Raw genomic sequence first — 15,963 nt, 5'->3', positions numbered from 1 at the left:
CATCTATATTTTATTCTGTATTACAGTCTATATTTTATTCTATTTTTATCGGTATACATTTACACTTGTATTGTATACCTTGTGTGTTAAGGAATTTACAATTACTACTGTTTTACTGTAGTACTCATTTTTTTTTACTACTGGCTGCAGGTACAAGAATACATTTCACTGTGCATTGTACTATATATAACTGTGTATGTGACAAGTACAATCTTAAACCTTTATGGACATGTCTAGAATCATAAATGTACAGTTTTGTTAAATGTTTGTAAATGTGTTGACATGACTAAAAAACTAAACATTTGCTTATAATACTGTACTTGTTTATATATATATATATATATATATATATATATATATGAATAAATATGGCACATAAATATAGTGGCTGAGTTAAGGCTGACATCAGGAACCACTTCTGAAAATGGTTTGGCCCACCTTAGGGCCACATTAGGGCCAGCTCTGGTTGAAGTGTGGCTGAGATGTGGGACTTTTCTGGCACACATGTTGGATGCCGGATGTGGCCCACATAAGGGCCGGAATTCTTTCAGGCATGTGGGCCGAGTGCAAGTGGGAGGTGTGGCCCAAAGGTGGGCCACACCAGTTTTGCTATGTGGGATGTGTGTAATTTGTGATGATTGTAAAATGAGCTACAATTAAAGGCCAATTCACTAACAAGAACACACCTCTTTATATTCAAAGAAGTTTGTTTGACCAGGTTACAGAAAAGAGAAAGACAGGAGATCTAACAGAAGGGTCGTGGGGTCGAGTCAAATGATCCTGATGATGATCCTTGGAAGACTGGACGTAGGAACCCAGGGAGAGAGATTCAGGGTGGGGACATATCTCTGGAGGCGTGGGCTCCTTGACCCCCAAAACAATTTGCTGAGGTGAGTCGGAGATGGGCTTTTCTGATGTCATTGTGGTGGTTACAGTTGTAGCTATGGTAGGCTTGTGATGTCTATCTGCCTTGATGAGGTGTTCGGGCATACCTTGAGAAGAAGCGGTGGATGCAGGTCCGATGCGGAATGAGTGGCCGGGGTAGCGATCATGTGGAATCCCTCATCTGGCCAAAACCTGGCGAAAATGATGGTGAAACCAGAATCGTGTAGCTACAGAACAGCCTCCAAGGTGGTGTCCATCTTGCGGCTAATAGTCACAATAAGTCTCTCCACGGTGTTATCCATGTTGCGATCTATAGCCACAGCCAGTGTGCTCATAGCTCTCTCCACAGTCTGAGCGCTAACAACTTTGCACCCTCCATCAATTAATTCGGGCAGCATCGTTGGGCTTTTGACTGCTGGCACCGACATCTGATTTTTCCGATACACCAGGAAAATGCCTAATCCAATCAGCAGAAATCCTGTTATCATGGTTCCAAATAAGTAAACATCCTCTACGTCCTCTACGGAAAGGATCGCCAGGCACACGACCCTCCACTTCTCCCAGGAGTCCATCGTGTATCCAGCAGCAAACGTTCCGTCAGGTCAGGCAGGTTCCCCCGAACCAATGCTTCTCGTCGAGAAGATTCTGTCAATTGCGTTGAGAGACCAGTTGATCAATTCCATAATTTATACTTTAGAGAGCAATGCAGGAAGAGGCTCTTAAAGTTTGAGACAAGACAAGTCGAGACGAGAGAGGCAAAGCAGGAAAGATAAGGGAGGGAGAGAGAGGGAGAGATGCGACCGCCTTCGTTGAGAGCTGACAGATGCTTCAAATGCATCAAGAGGGCATGCATGGAGGGCTAGTTGGGCATTCCCATATTTTTGCATGGGTTTGAACGGGCTTAGGAAGGAGTTAAGACGGAAGAGGCAGATAGGATGTGAAAATCCCAATTGGTCGGTCTTGCTTCTTTTGAGGTTGAACACTGTAGTGTCAGGTGGGTACAAGGAAATGTCTGAAAGACTGGCGTGGCAGGATGGATCGTACGAGGATGAGGTAGCTGTAAATTCAGAACATCACAGGAACCCAAGAAAGCTAGGAGAAACATGGCTTCAAGAGTAGAATCGATAGGAGGGGACAAGTAACTTCTTCATTGCGTACGCCTTTGATTAACATGCTGACATGCGAATGAGAAATGGTAGGGCAAGGAACTCCGGTGATCAGTTCAATGAAGAAACTGATGCCGCTGATGTAGACTTGGATGGTAGATGTTTTTGATTTCTTGAATAGAATGGGTGTACGTTATAAAGCTAGTAAATGAGGCAACGTCTAATGCAAGGAAAGGCAGATGAAGGGATGCATGAAAGCTTTAAAGCAGTTCTAACCGGTGTAGTATGAAGACAACGTGGCGGGTGAAAGGTTGTTTAAGATGGATTTTTGCGACGCTGATGCAAGGTGGTGGAGCTGAGGTCTTAATTGAAGGTGGTGGCTGAAAACGGTGGGACAGAAGGTGGATGAGGATCCGAGTCTGGATCTGAATTTCTGGAAAGAAAAATGAGACAGAATCGGCTATCGTGTTCATGTGACCTGTAACATGGCTTGCACGTATGATGAATTGGTGTTGGGCTGAGATTAGAGTGAGTCTGTGCATGAATTGTATTGTTTCGAGGGATCTGGAACGGCCTTTATTTATGATGTTGGTGGTGGCTATGTTGTCAGAGTGGATGGGAATAACCTTTAACCACTCAAGCCCCCAAAGAAGGGATGCGATGACGATGGGGTATAACTCGTACGGGGCAGAGGAATGGGAAAGTGAGGACATTTCTGGTGGCCACTGAGAAGCGAACCATAGACTCATGTAGTATCCTCCAAATCTGACAGAGGGCACTGTATCTGAGCAAAGCTGGATGTCATTGGGCTGGGAGATGAAGTTGTCATAAAAGAAAGAAATACTGTTCCGGAAAATAGGAAATAATGCCGCATTTTAAGTTCCATTTTACAGGCTGCTTCAAGGGTGAAGGAATCGAGGAGAGAAGGTTCAGCAGAGGCCAGTGACGGGAGGTGCGAAAAGAATTGTCGGAGGTGGGGAACGATGTGGATGGCGAGATCAAGATGGCTGGGGAGGGAGAGAAGCTGCCAATTAGAACAGCTGGGAGCTAGAAGGAAATGGAAATTAGTGAAGAAATACAGAAAAGTTTTTCTGGTGGCAAGATGTTTGGAATTAAATAGAGTTCACAGTGATGCCAAAGAACTCTATAGAAATCGTGAATGGGGAAAAAGATGCATCGAAAATCGCAATGATCGTGATAATCGCAATGGTTGTTGAATAATCGAACCGTAGCACCGTGAGACGTAATCGAATCATGAGATGCCTTGGATGGCACACCACTAAATTGAGTGTGATGAGACCGAGGGATGGGGCGATTGCAGGTTGAATCGAGGGTGAAGGAGTCGAGGAGGGAAGAAGCGGCAGAGGCCAGTGACGGGAGGTGTGAAAAGAAAGGTTGACATTGGGGAAAGATGCGGACAGCATGATCGAGATGGCTGAGAAGGGATAGAAGCTACTGATTAGCATAGCTGGGAGCTAAAAGGAAATGGAAATTAGCAAAGAAATACGGAAACGTTTTTCTGGTGGCAAAGACGCTTGGAATGAAACAGTTCTCTATAGAGTACTCAACATTTTGACGCTCTCTTTTCTGTATCCTCACTGCTGCCAGCCTCCTGACCAGCCTCCTGATGGTCTTCAAATATGACCTCTCCAGTCTGCTTTCCCTCCAAGCTAACCCCCTGAACTATCTGGGCCCCATGCTCTGTCCCTGGGCCAACTTAAAATGTCTTGGTCATTTTCTTTGCCTTCTGGCTGAACACCTGATCTATCTGTTTACCCCGGTCTCTGTCTCCACCTCCTGGACATCCTGAAGCAGATATTTGATAAAATGATCTTACATTTTAAACAATAATAATTTCTTTAAATGTTATATTTAAAAAGTCTTTGCATGGATATATTGATCTTGACTGTGGACACGTCTCTCTAAACTTCAGGCTGACATTCTCAAGATCTCAGTAAAGGTTGGAGATGAACTCTGGATTTTAAAGTTTGCTAATAAGTTATCAAATAAAATAAATGTCTCCCTGGCTGCAGTCTCACAGTAGCTGTATCACAGAGTAACGTGACCTGGTCTGAAGTACAGATTTGATCTTCCTACAGTTCAGTCACTAGATGGAAGCAATGATGCTGAGGTGTAGTTCTTCTCTGTGTCCAGCAGAGGTCATAAAAAACAACAACTATCAGAAGAGTTTGAACTCTGGTGGAGCTGATAAGGACTGAAAAACAAACACATTTACAGACTTTTTATGAGCTACAATAAAGTCACACCAGGAAGTAAAATAAGTAATAATCTCAATACATTTTAAACTGATCACATCTGAAGTTGAAGTAGGAAACAAACAGAGCTGGAGTCAGAGGAGGAGCTAAACTGGAAAGACCAGATTCAACGTCACTTTCCTGAAATGAAAGTGAAACCTTGTCAGAGCGAGGGCAGCGCTGCAGTCCAGACGAATCTCTGTGTTTCTGTCTGAAGAAAATTCAACTGAGTTCATCTGTTCTTTCTCAACATCTGACTCAAATACTGGTGAGTACAGCTGATAATATTTACTGTGTTTCAACAACCAGCATCAAAACTTAGAGCTTCAGTCCAACAGGAAGTTCCACTCTTTCCACTTCATACTGACTCTGTCAGATTAAATCAAGTGAAATTAAATTAAACTGTAGATAGATAAATAGATAGATAGATTGATTATTTATCCCAAGAGAAATTCAGTGTCCAGTACCTTCATCACATAGAAAAAGATGTGGAATAATAATATAACTACGTATATAACCACAGTCTACTTGGTTCCTCATAGGGAGGTGTTGTAGAGTCCCATGTCCTGAGGGACAAACGTCCTCCTCAACCTGTCCATGGACCAGGACAGAGTCTGTCACTGAAAGAGCTTCTCTGTCTGATTATGGTGTCCTGTAGAGGGTGGTGGACATTTTTCATGATGGACCAGAGTTTGTTCAAAGTCCTTTCTTCTACCACTGTTGGTAGAGACTCGAGCTCCGTCCCTACCACAGAGTCCTCCTTCTGGATCAGCTTGACCATGAGATGAAGTCGTTCACCAGATTCTTGTACTCCTGCTCTTGTCCATCCCTGATACACCCCACAACTGTAGTGTGATCTGAGAACTTCTGCAGGTGACATGACTCTGTGTTGTAGTTGAAGTCCCAGGTGTACAGGGTGAATAGGACAGGGAAGAGCAGAGACACCTGTGGTGCTCCAGTGCTGCTGACGGTAGTCCTGGACTTGCAGTTCACCAACCTGTGTGATGTGATGGAGCAGCAGCCTCTCCATGGTCTTCACGATGCTGGATGTCAGGGCGACTGGTCTGTAGTTATTCATCTCCCTCGGATGTGACTTCTTATTGACAGGGGTGATGCAGGACGTCTTCCACTGCAGGGGACCCTCCTTAGGTGTAGGCTCAAGTTGAATGCATGCTGAAGGGGCTGCCCTAGTTCAGAAGCACAGGCCCTGAATAATCGTGGGGACACTACATCTGGGACTGCTGCTTTTCTTGGATGGAGCGTCCTTAGTTGTCTGCTCACCTGAGCTGAAGTGATGTTGGTGGTGGAGTGAGGGGTGGTTACAAGCCACTTGTCTGCAGCAATGACTGTGGAGGAAACAGCATGTTTCTATAGAAGTTCAATAACTCATCAATAATAAATAAATCTCTACTTAAACTGTGTTTTTTCTCTCTTTCTCTCTTGTTGTCAGTGTGTAGACATGTCTGCTGCCAGATGTCTGAGATCTGAAGATCAGTTTCTGTGCTCCATCTGTCTGGATGTGTTCACTGATCCAGTCACTACATCATGTGGACACAACTTCTGCAAACACTGCATCACTCAACACTGGGATACTACTGATATGTACAAGTGCCCCCTATGTAAAGAGATTTTCTACACTAGACCTCAGCTGAAGATCAACACTTTCATCAATGAGATGGTTGCTCAGTTCAGACATGAAGCTCAACAAGCTGCCAAACCAGGAGAAGTTCCCTGTGATGTCTGCACTGGAACCAAACTGAAGGCCCTGAAGTCCTGCCTGGTGTGCCTGCTCTCGTACTGTGACTCTCACCTGAAGCCTCATCTGACAATGTCACGCCTGAAAAAACATCAGCTGATCTACCCTGTGGACAACCTGGAAGACAGGATGTGTAGAAAGCATGATAAACCTCTGGAGCTGTTCTGTAAGACCAACCAGACATGTGTCTGCATGCTCTGCTCTGTTTTAGACCACAAGACACATGACGTTGTTCCTCTGAAAGAAGTATATGAAGGAAAGAAGGCAGAGCTGGAGAAGACAGAGGATGAAATTCAGCAGATGATCCGGAAGAGACGACTGAAGATTGAGGAGATGAAAGAGTCAGTGAAGATGAGTAAAGATGCTGCAGACAGAGAGAAAGCAGAAGGTGTTCAGGTCTTCACTGCTCTGAAGGAGTCTGTTGAGAGAGGCCTGAACCAGCTCATAAAGGAGATCGAAGACAAACAGAAAACAAGAGAGAAACAGGCTGAAGGTTTCATCAAAGATCTGGAAAAGGAAGTCTCTAAGCTGATGAAGAGGAGCTCTGAGATAAAGCAGCTGTCACGCTCTGAAGACCACCTCCGACTCTTCCAAAGCTTCTCCGCCCTGAAAGCTGCTCCACCCACCAAGGACTGGACAGAGGTCAGCGTCCGTCCACCATCATATGAGGGGACTGTGGTGAGAGCTGTGACTCAGCTGGAGGAGACACTCAGTAAAGACATGAAGAAGCTGCTTGAGGCTGAGCTGAAGAGGCTCCAGCAGTATGCAGTGGATGTGACTCTTGATCCTGATACAGCACATCCTCACCTCATCCTGTCTGATGATGGAAAACAAGTTCACTGTGGAGATGTGAGGAAGAATCTTCCAGATAACCCAGAGAGATTTTCTCGTTATCCCAATGTTTTAGGAAAGAAGAGTTTCTCTTCAGGTAGATTTTACTTTCAGGTTGAAGTTAAAGGAAAGACTGAATGGGATCTAGGAGTGGCCAGAGAGTCAATCAACAGGAAGGAAGACATTACTCTGAGTCCTCAGAATGGTTTCTGGACTGTATGGTTAAGAAATGGAAACAAGTACGAAGCTCTTGATGATCCTTCAGTCAGTCTCTGTCTTCGTTCTCATCCTGAGAAAGTGGGGGTGTTTGTGGATTATGAGGAGGGTCTGGTCTCCTTTCATGATGTAGATACTGCAGCTCTTATCTACTCCTTTACTGGCTGCTCCTTCACTGACAAACTTTACCCATACTTCTGTCCTGATTTGAATGATGGTGGTAAAAACTCTGCACCTCTGATCATCTGTCCTGTCAGTCAAACTGTCTGATCCATTTAATGATGAAGCTTTGAGATCAATGAATGAACTTATTGATCTTCACACTTTATTCACACTCTGTACATATATGCTTTAATACTACAATACTGGTACAGCTGTGAACACAAAGATATCAATGGATTAGAGAGATACGGTACAAACTGATTATTCTGGAATGAAAAGATTTTATTGTGAATTATGGTAAAAATGTTCATATCAACTTGTTTTCTTTAATTAATGTGTACATTCCTTCATTCTTCAATTTATCAGTATAGATTTAATGGTTGTTGGACTTTTAATTTTAATGTTTTTTTCACTGTTGATTCATGAAACTCTTCACCCTGTAACACCCAATGATGGATCCATCATGTAAAACACGTGTGTAATTTGTGATGAATGTACAATGAACTACAATTAAAGGCCAAGAGCTGTGTACTGGGTTTTGTCAACTATGTTTCTTTCTGGTGTCACCACCTTTATCATGGTTTTATTCACCAGTTTTTGATCAGAACTATTTTTAAAAACAGATGTAAAGTAAGTCTCAGTCTCACAACAAATTCCTTTCTAAATGGTCATTTTACATATTTTCAGAGAACAGTCTTAACTTAAAACAGAAATTAAAACCAATCTAATCTTTCAAAGTTACCACAAATTTAATGAATATATATATATATATATATAATCATTTCACTAATCAAATATGTGATAAAATATAGAATATGTACACATGATAAAATATGTTGTGATATCATCTAAATACGAGCCACAGGTGAGATCATCCTCAGACCCCCTACAGTTTTCCTACCAGTCGTGTCTGGGGGTGGATGACGCTGTCATCTATCTGCGGCATGGAGCTCACTCACACCTTGATGGTGGTGGAGGCTCAGTGAGAATCACATTCATTGATTTCTCCAGTGCCTTCAACACCATCCAGCCTTTGTTGCTGATTGAGAAGCTGCAGTCGATGGGTGTTGGTGCGTCCACTGTCTCCTGGATCACTGATTACCTGACAGACGGACCATAGGTCATGTGCTTGGGTCATGTCCTGTCTGATGTGGTGGTGAGTGGTGTGAGAGCCCCACAGGACACTGTGCTTTCTCCGTTCCTGTTCACTTTAATATTAATAATAATAATAATAAATTTTATTTATAGGCGCCTTTCATGACACTGAAGGACACCGTACAAAATTGTTTAAAATAAAACACAATTAAAGTACACACAAGCATATATATAGAACATATAGGTACATGACAAAATAGAATGGGAGACAGAAGTGAGACCATGGAATGGAGTAGGCCTGTCTGAAGAAATAAGTTTTGAGTTGAGATTTGAAGGTGGTGACTGAGTCTGAATTTTTTAAGTGTTCCGGGAGGGCGTTCCAGAGGCAGGGGGCTGAATGGCAGAAGGCTCTAGACCTCATGGTGGTCAAGCGAGCAGGTGGGAGGGTGAGTTGTTGTGATGAGGATGACCTAAGAGTGCGGGCAGGAATGTTTATATGGAGCAGGTTAGTGAGGTACTGAGGGGCGAGGTTGTTTAATGCCTTGAAGGTGAGAAGTAGGATTTTGTAGTTGATACGGAAGTTGAAAGGAAGCCAGTGGAGTTGATGCAGGATCGGTGTTATGTGACTTATGGAGGGGGTTCTAGTGATGATTCGGGCTGCGTAGTTCGGAACCAGTTGTAGTTTATGGATGGATTTGTCAGGTAAACCAAATAAAAGGGAGTTGCAATAGTCCAGACGGGATGTGACCAGGCTATGGACAAGAGAGGCAGTATTTTCAGTTGAGAGGGACGGACGGAGACGGGAGATATTGCATAGGTGAAAATAGGCTGAACGGGTGATGTTGTTAATATGAGAACAGAAAGAAAGAGTGGTGTCAAGGATGACACCCAGACTCTTAACCTGGGGAGAGTGGAAGACTGGGGAATTGACTGGGCAATTTGAATGGAGAAGTTATTTATATTGGATAGGGTGGTTTTGGTGCCAATGAGAATAATTTCAGTCATACTACTGTTGAGTTTGAGGAAGTTGATAGAGAACCAGGTTCTGATTTCCTGAATACAGTCCAAGAGGTAAGTGGGTGGAAAGGTGGAGCCTTATACACCACTGACTTCCAGCACAACTCAGAGTTGTGTCACATACAGAAATGTTCTGATGACTCTGCAGTTGTAGGGTGTATAAGCGGTGGACGGGATGAGGAGGAGTATAAAGGGCTGGTGGACAGATTTGTGGGGTGGACTGGAAGGAATCACCTGCTGCTTAACGTGGGCAAGACGAAAGAGATGGTGACTGACTTCAGGAGGAAGGGAACAGCTCCTCTGCCCCTCAGCATACTTGGTAGGGATGTGGAGGTGGTGGAGGATTACAAATACTTGAGAGTGACCATCGACAACAGATTGAACTGGAGGACCAACACTACAGCTGTGTACAAGAAGGGCTGCAGCAGACTCTATTGAGGAAGCTGAGGTCCTTCAATGTGTGCAGTAAGATGCTGGAGATCTTCTACCAGTCTGTTGTGGCCAGCAGCCTTTTCTCTGCTGTGGTCTGCTGGGGGAACAGCATTACAGCCAGTGACACCAACAGACTGAACAAACTGATCAGGAAGGCTGGCTCTGTCATTGGCTGCAGACAGGAAACATTTGAATCAGTGGTGGAGAAGAGGACTCTGAACAAACTGTTATCAGTCATGCATAACCCTGACCACCCTCTCCACCACACAATAGACAGACAACAGAGAACCTTCTCTAGAAGACTCAGACAACTTTGTTGCCTTAAAGAACGCTACAGGAAATCAATCCGTCTGTCCGTCCGTCTATACTTGTATATAGAAGTATAGATGTTGAGAGGTTGTTTGTGGGATAATGGGGGTAGGACCCAAATGCAGGACAGAGTGGACTGGGGCAGGAGTTGGCACAAAAATATATTTAATAAAAATTCCTAACTTAACAAGAACAAAACAGGCAGGGCTATATATACCCACAGGGGGTAGAGGAGTGACGAGACACAGGTGAAACAAATCAGGATGGAGCACACAAGGAGAAATCAATGAATCAATCAAAGAGGAAAACACAGGGAGTAACACCAAGAGGAAACCAGGAACTTAACAAAATAAAAGAAGAAGCAGAACCCCAGACACAAAACCATGACAATAGAGTTCACATATAGTTCTACAAGTGTCCTCATGAATGTCAGAGTGTATTGTTCCTTCATGTGGCTATACTTCAGATGCTGCAGCTTTATACAGTCTTTCCATCTCCTGTGGAACCAGCTCCCAGTTTGGGTTCAGGAGGCAGACACCCTCTCTATGTTTATGGTTAAGTTTATAAATGTTCTTTATGATGTAGCTTATAATTTGTCGCACTGAACCATGGTCACATCATCACTGAACCTTCTCGTAGTTTTGTTGGTGGTCTTCCCATGATGCCTGGTGTTCATTGCTTAAGTACTATTGTTGTGACTAAGATGACTTTTATTTCTATGTTTATATACAGCAGTTATGCAAAACATTAAATGATATCTACGTTAATCTTACTTCTGAATCCTTCAATAAACCAAGTTATTCTCTATGCCTGAATCAGGAAGAAGTGTGTTTGAATGAGCTGCTTTCTCTACTTAAATGAATCAGCTTCAACATTTTCAATCTCTCTGTTCTGTATTCTCACTGCTGCCAGCCTCCTGACCAGCCTCCTGATGGTCTTCAAATATGACCTCTCCAGTCTGCTTTCCCTCCAAGCCAACCCCCTGAACTATCTGGACCCCATGCTCTGTCCCTGGGCCAACTTAAAATATCTTGGTCATTTTCTTTGCCTTCTGGCTGAACACCTGATCTATCTGTTTACCCCGGTCTCTGTCTCCACCTCCTGGACATCCTGAAGCAGATATTTGATAAAATGATGTTACATTTCAATCAATAATAATTTCTTTAAATGTTATATTTAAAAAGTCTTTGCATGGATATATTGAACATGACTGTAGACACGTCTCTCTAAACTTCAGGCTGACATTCTCAAGATCTCAGTAAAGGTTGGAGATGAACTCTGGATTTTAAAGTTTGCTAATAAGTTATCAAATACAATAAATGTCTCCCTGGCTGCAGTCTCACAGTAGCTGTATCACAGAGTAACGTGACCTGGTCTGAAGTACAGATTTGATCTTCCTACAGTTCAGTCACTAGATGGAAGCAATGATCCAAACTGAATGTGAGTTTACAATAGAGTCAATATGTTCAGAAATACTTTTAGAGTTTGTTGTTGTTCGTCAAAGTGAAGTGAAGTATGGTGTAGTTCTTCTCTGTGTCCAGCAGAGGTCAGTAAAAACAACAACTATCAGAAGAATTTGAGCTCTGGTGGAGCTGATAAGGACTGAAAAACAAACACATTTACAGTGTTTTTATGAGCTGTCACACCAGGAAGTCAAATAAGTAAAAAAAATATTTTATACTGATCACATCTGAACTTTAAGCAGGAAACAAACTGTGACAAACAGAGCTGCAGTCAGAGGAAGTGGTTGAGGAACAAATTCGCCATCACTTTCCTGAAATGAAAGTGGAAGTTTGTCAGAGCGACGGCAGAGCTGCAGTCCAGACGAATCTCTGTGTTTCTGTTTGAAGGAAATTCAACTGATATGGAATAATAATAATATAACTATATATATAACCACAGTCCAGTTGGTTCCTCACAGGGAGGTGTTGTAGAGTCTTATGTACTGAGGGACAAACGACCTCCTCAACCTGTCCATGGAGCAGGACAGAGACAGCGGCCTTCAACTGAACGAGCTTCTCTGTCTGTCCATGGTGTTCTGTAGAGGGTGGTGGACACATTCATGATGGACAAGAGTTTGTTCAAGGTCCTTTCATCTGTCACTGATGTTAGGGACTCCAGCTCTGTCCCTACCACAGAGTCGTCCTTTTGTATCAGTTTGTCCAGCCGTGAGGTGTCCTTCTTCTTAGTGCTGCCTCCCCAGAACACCACAGCGTAGAAGAGGACACTGGCAACGATAGTCTGGTAGAACATGTCCAGCAGCTTCTGGCAGATATTAAACAACCTTAGCCTCCTGAGGAAATAGAGACGGCTCTGACCTTCTTTGTATACTGAGTCTATGTTAGCTGACCAGTCCAGTTTTTGATTCAGATGTAGACCTAGGTACTTATAAGTCAGAATCATCTCTACACTCTTCCTGTAGATGGTTACAGGCTGCAGGTGAGGCCTAGACCTCCAGAAATCCTATACCATCTCTTTGGTGTTAGCTGTATTGATCAGAAGATGGTTCTCTCTGCACCACAAGATGAAGCTTTTCACCAGATTCTTGTACTCCTGCTCTTGTCCATCCCTGATACACCCCACAATTGTAGTGTCATCTGAGAACTTCTGCAGGTGACATGACTCTGTGTTGTAGTTGAAGTTTGAGGTGTACAGGGTGAATAGGCAGTGTTGGGAACGTTACTTTAAAAAAGTAATTAGTTATAGTTACTCACTACTTGTTCCAAAAAGTAACTGAGTTAGTAACTGAATTACTCTATAATAAAAGTAACTCGTTACCAGGGAAAGTAACTATTTTCGTTAATGTTAAAAAAAAAAGAAGTTGCTATATGTCAAAGAATTTTGATTTTTGTGAGCAGTTTTCACCAGTCAGTTGAAATGAGTAGAACAGACAGGTGTTTGTACATAACTTTCGATATTTATATATATATTTTATAATATTTATATTTCGATAGGGTTTCGACGGCGAGCTATCATCTGTGGTGGAGGTATCGGTGTTTTTGGCCACTAGCTTTAGATGCGTGTGTCGTTGTGAGATGCTTCATTAAATTAGAGTTGCTTACAACGGATGTCGACAAAGTCTTCGCTCCTGGACATAATGTACACATTACATGCACGTTCTTGCCTTTGACCACAATGAATTTGAAGTAGTGCTTATCTCCACCTTGAAATGCCAACTTTTCATCGGATTGCTCCTGACTCGCCATCTCTACTGCTTCATCGAATCTCTGTTTCGCTGTTGCATGTGTGCGTGTGTGTGTGGCCCGTGTGCTGGCATGTGTGTAAAAACACTGGCTCTGATTGGCTACCATGAAACATGACTCTGCCTTAGCCAATTATAATCGCTTACCTCGTTATTAACCCACCTCCTCACGAGCGGTGAGCCAAGGGTGCGTTGGGATTAGTTTATTCAATCAATGCACAGTAACGCACCGCATTTAACGTCCAGTAACGTTAACGGCGTTATAACGACGGGAAAAGTAATTAGTTAGATTACCCCGTTACTGAAAAAATAACGTTGTTACCTAACGCCGTTCTTTTAAACGGCGTTATTCCAAACACTGTGAATAGGACAGGGGAGAGCACAGACCCCTGTGGTGCTGAGTCCACTCCCATCTCTGTTAACTTTTTCCTCAGTAACAGGGGCTGGATGGTGTTGAATGCGCTGGAAAACTAAAAAACCATGACCCTCACAACAGCATTCCCTCTGTCCAAGCGTGACAGAGTGTGATGGAGCAGGTAGAGGATGGCGTCCTCCACATCCACCTTCTTCTGGTAGGCAAACTGCAGTGGGTCAAGAGTGTGACGGATCTGGGTCTGATGTGATGGAGCAGCAGCCTCTCCATGGTCTTCATGATGCTGGATGTCAGGGCGACTAGTCTGTACTCATTCATCTCCCTTAGTTGTGACTACTTAGGGACAGGGATGATGCAGGATGTCTTCCACTGCAGGGGACCCTCCTAAGGTGTAGGCTCAGGTTAAATGCATGCTGAAGGGGCTCCAGCAGCTCAGAAGCACAGGCCCTGAATAATCGTGGGGACACTCCGTCTGGGACTGCCTCTTTTCCTGGATGGAGCCTCCTTAGTTGTCTGCTCACCTGAGCCGAAGTGATGGTGGTGGTGGAGTGAGGGGTGGTTACAAACCAGTTGTCTGCAGAACTTCTTCTTCTATAGAAGTTCAATAACTCATCAATAATCAATAAATCTCTACTTAAACTGTGTTTTTTCTCTCTTTCTCTCTTGTTGTCAGTGTGTAGACATGTCTGCTGCCAGATGTCTAAGATCCGAAGATCAGTTTCTGTGCTCCATCTGTCTGGATGTGTTCACTGATCCAGTCTCTACACCATGTGGACACAACTTCTGCAAACACTGCATCACTCAACACTGGGTTCATAATGACACGTTCCAGTGTCCAATGTGTAAAGCAATGTTTTACACTAGACCTTAGCTGAAGATCAACACTTTCATCAATGAGATGGTTGCTCAGTTCAGACATGAATCTCAACAGAAAGCCAGCAGCAGCAGCTCAGAGCAACAAGCTGCCAAACCAGGAGAAGTTCCCTGTGACGTCTGCACTGGAACCAAACTGAAGGCCCTGAAGTCCTGCCTGGTGTGTCTGCTCTCCTACTGTGACTCTCACCTGGAGCCTCATCTGACAGTGTCACGCCTGAAAAGACACCAGCTGATCCACCCTGTGGACAACCTGGAAGACAGGATGTGTAGGAAGCACGATAAACCTCTGGAGCTGTTCTGTAAGACCGACCAGACATGTGTCTGCGTGCTCTGCTCTGTTTTAGACCACAAGACACATGAGGTTGTTCCTCTGAAAGAAGTATATGAAGGAAAGAAGGCAGAGCTGGGGAAGACAGAGGATGAAATTGAGCAGATGATCAAGAAGAGACGACTGAAGATTGAGGAGATGAAAGAGTCAGTGAAGATGAGTAAAGATGCTGCAGACAGAGAGAAAGCAGAAGGTGTTCAGGTCTTCACTGCTCTGAAGGAGTCTGTTGAGAGAGGCCTGAACCAGCTCATAAAGGAGATTGAAGACAAACAGAAAACAAGAGAGAAACAGGCTGAAGGTTTCATCAAAGATCTGAAACAGGAAGTTTCTGAGCTGACGAAGAGGAGCTCTGAGATAAAGCAGCTGTCACGCTCTGAAGACCACCTCCACCTCCTCCAAAGCTTCTCCTCCCTGAAAGCTGCTCCACCCACCAAGGATTGGACAGAGGTCAGTGTCCGTCCACCGTCATATGAGGGGACTGTGGTGAGAGCTGTGACTCAGCTGGAGAGACACTGAGTAAAGACATGAAGAAGCAACTTGAGGCTGAGCTGAAGAGGCTCCAGCAGTATGCAATGGATGTGACTCTTGATCCTGATACAGCACATCCTAAACTCATCCTGTCTGATGATGGAAAACAAGTGAATCATAGTGATGTGTGGAAGAAGCTTCCAGACAACCCAGAGAGATTTTCTACATGTGTTAGTGTTTTAGGAAAGAAGAGTTTCTCTTCAGGTAGATTTTACTTTCAGGTTCAGGTTAAAGGAAAGACTGACTGGGATCTAGGAGTGGCCAGAGAGTCAATCAGCAGGAAGGGAACTATCACTCTGAGTCCTCAGGATGGTTTCTGGACTGTAATTTTGAGAAATGGAAATGAATACAAAGCCTGTGCTGGTACTCCAGTCCGTCTCTCTCTTTGTTCTCCTCCTGAGAAGGTGGGGTGTTTGTGGATTATGAGGAGGGTCTGGTCTCCTTTCATGATGTAGATACTGCAGCTCTTATCTACTCCTTTACTGGCTGCTCCTTCACTGACAAACTTTACCCATACTTCAGTCCTGGTCTTAATCATGGTGATAAAAACTCTGCACCTCTGATCATCTGTCCTGTCAATCAAACTGTCTGA

The 15,963-nt window shown here is 43.8% G+C and overlaps 1 pseudogene across 1 annotated transcript; it reads left to right on the top strand.

The window, feature by feature from the left end:
- Positions 1-5,661: 5,661 nt before the first annotated feature.
- LOC311506444 lies at positions 5,662-15,963 on the top strand (annotated as a pseudogene). The gene is made up of 2 exons: positions 5,662-7,313; positions 14,313-15,963. The product of its transcript is annotated as an uncharacterized misc_RNA (transcript).

Source organism: Chelon labrosus (genome assembly GCF_963514085.1).
Source record: "Chelon labrosus genome assembly, chromosome: 2".
NCBI classification, from domain to species: Eukaryota; Metazoa; Chordata; class Actinopteri; order Mugiliformes; family Mugilidae; genus Chelon; species Chelon labrosus.
The sequence above is the reverse complement of the archived record's forward strand: the minus strand, read 5'-3'. Positions and strand labels throughout refer to the sequence as shown.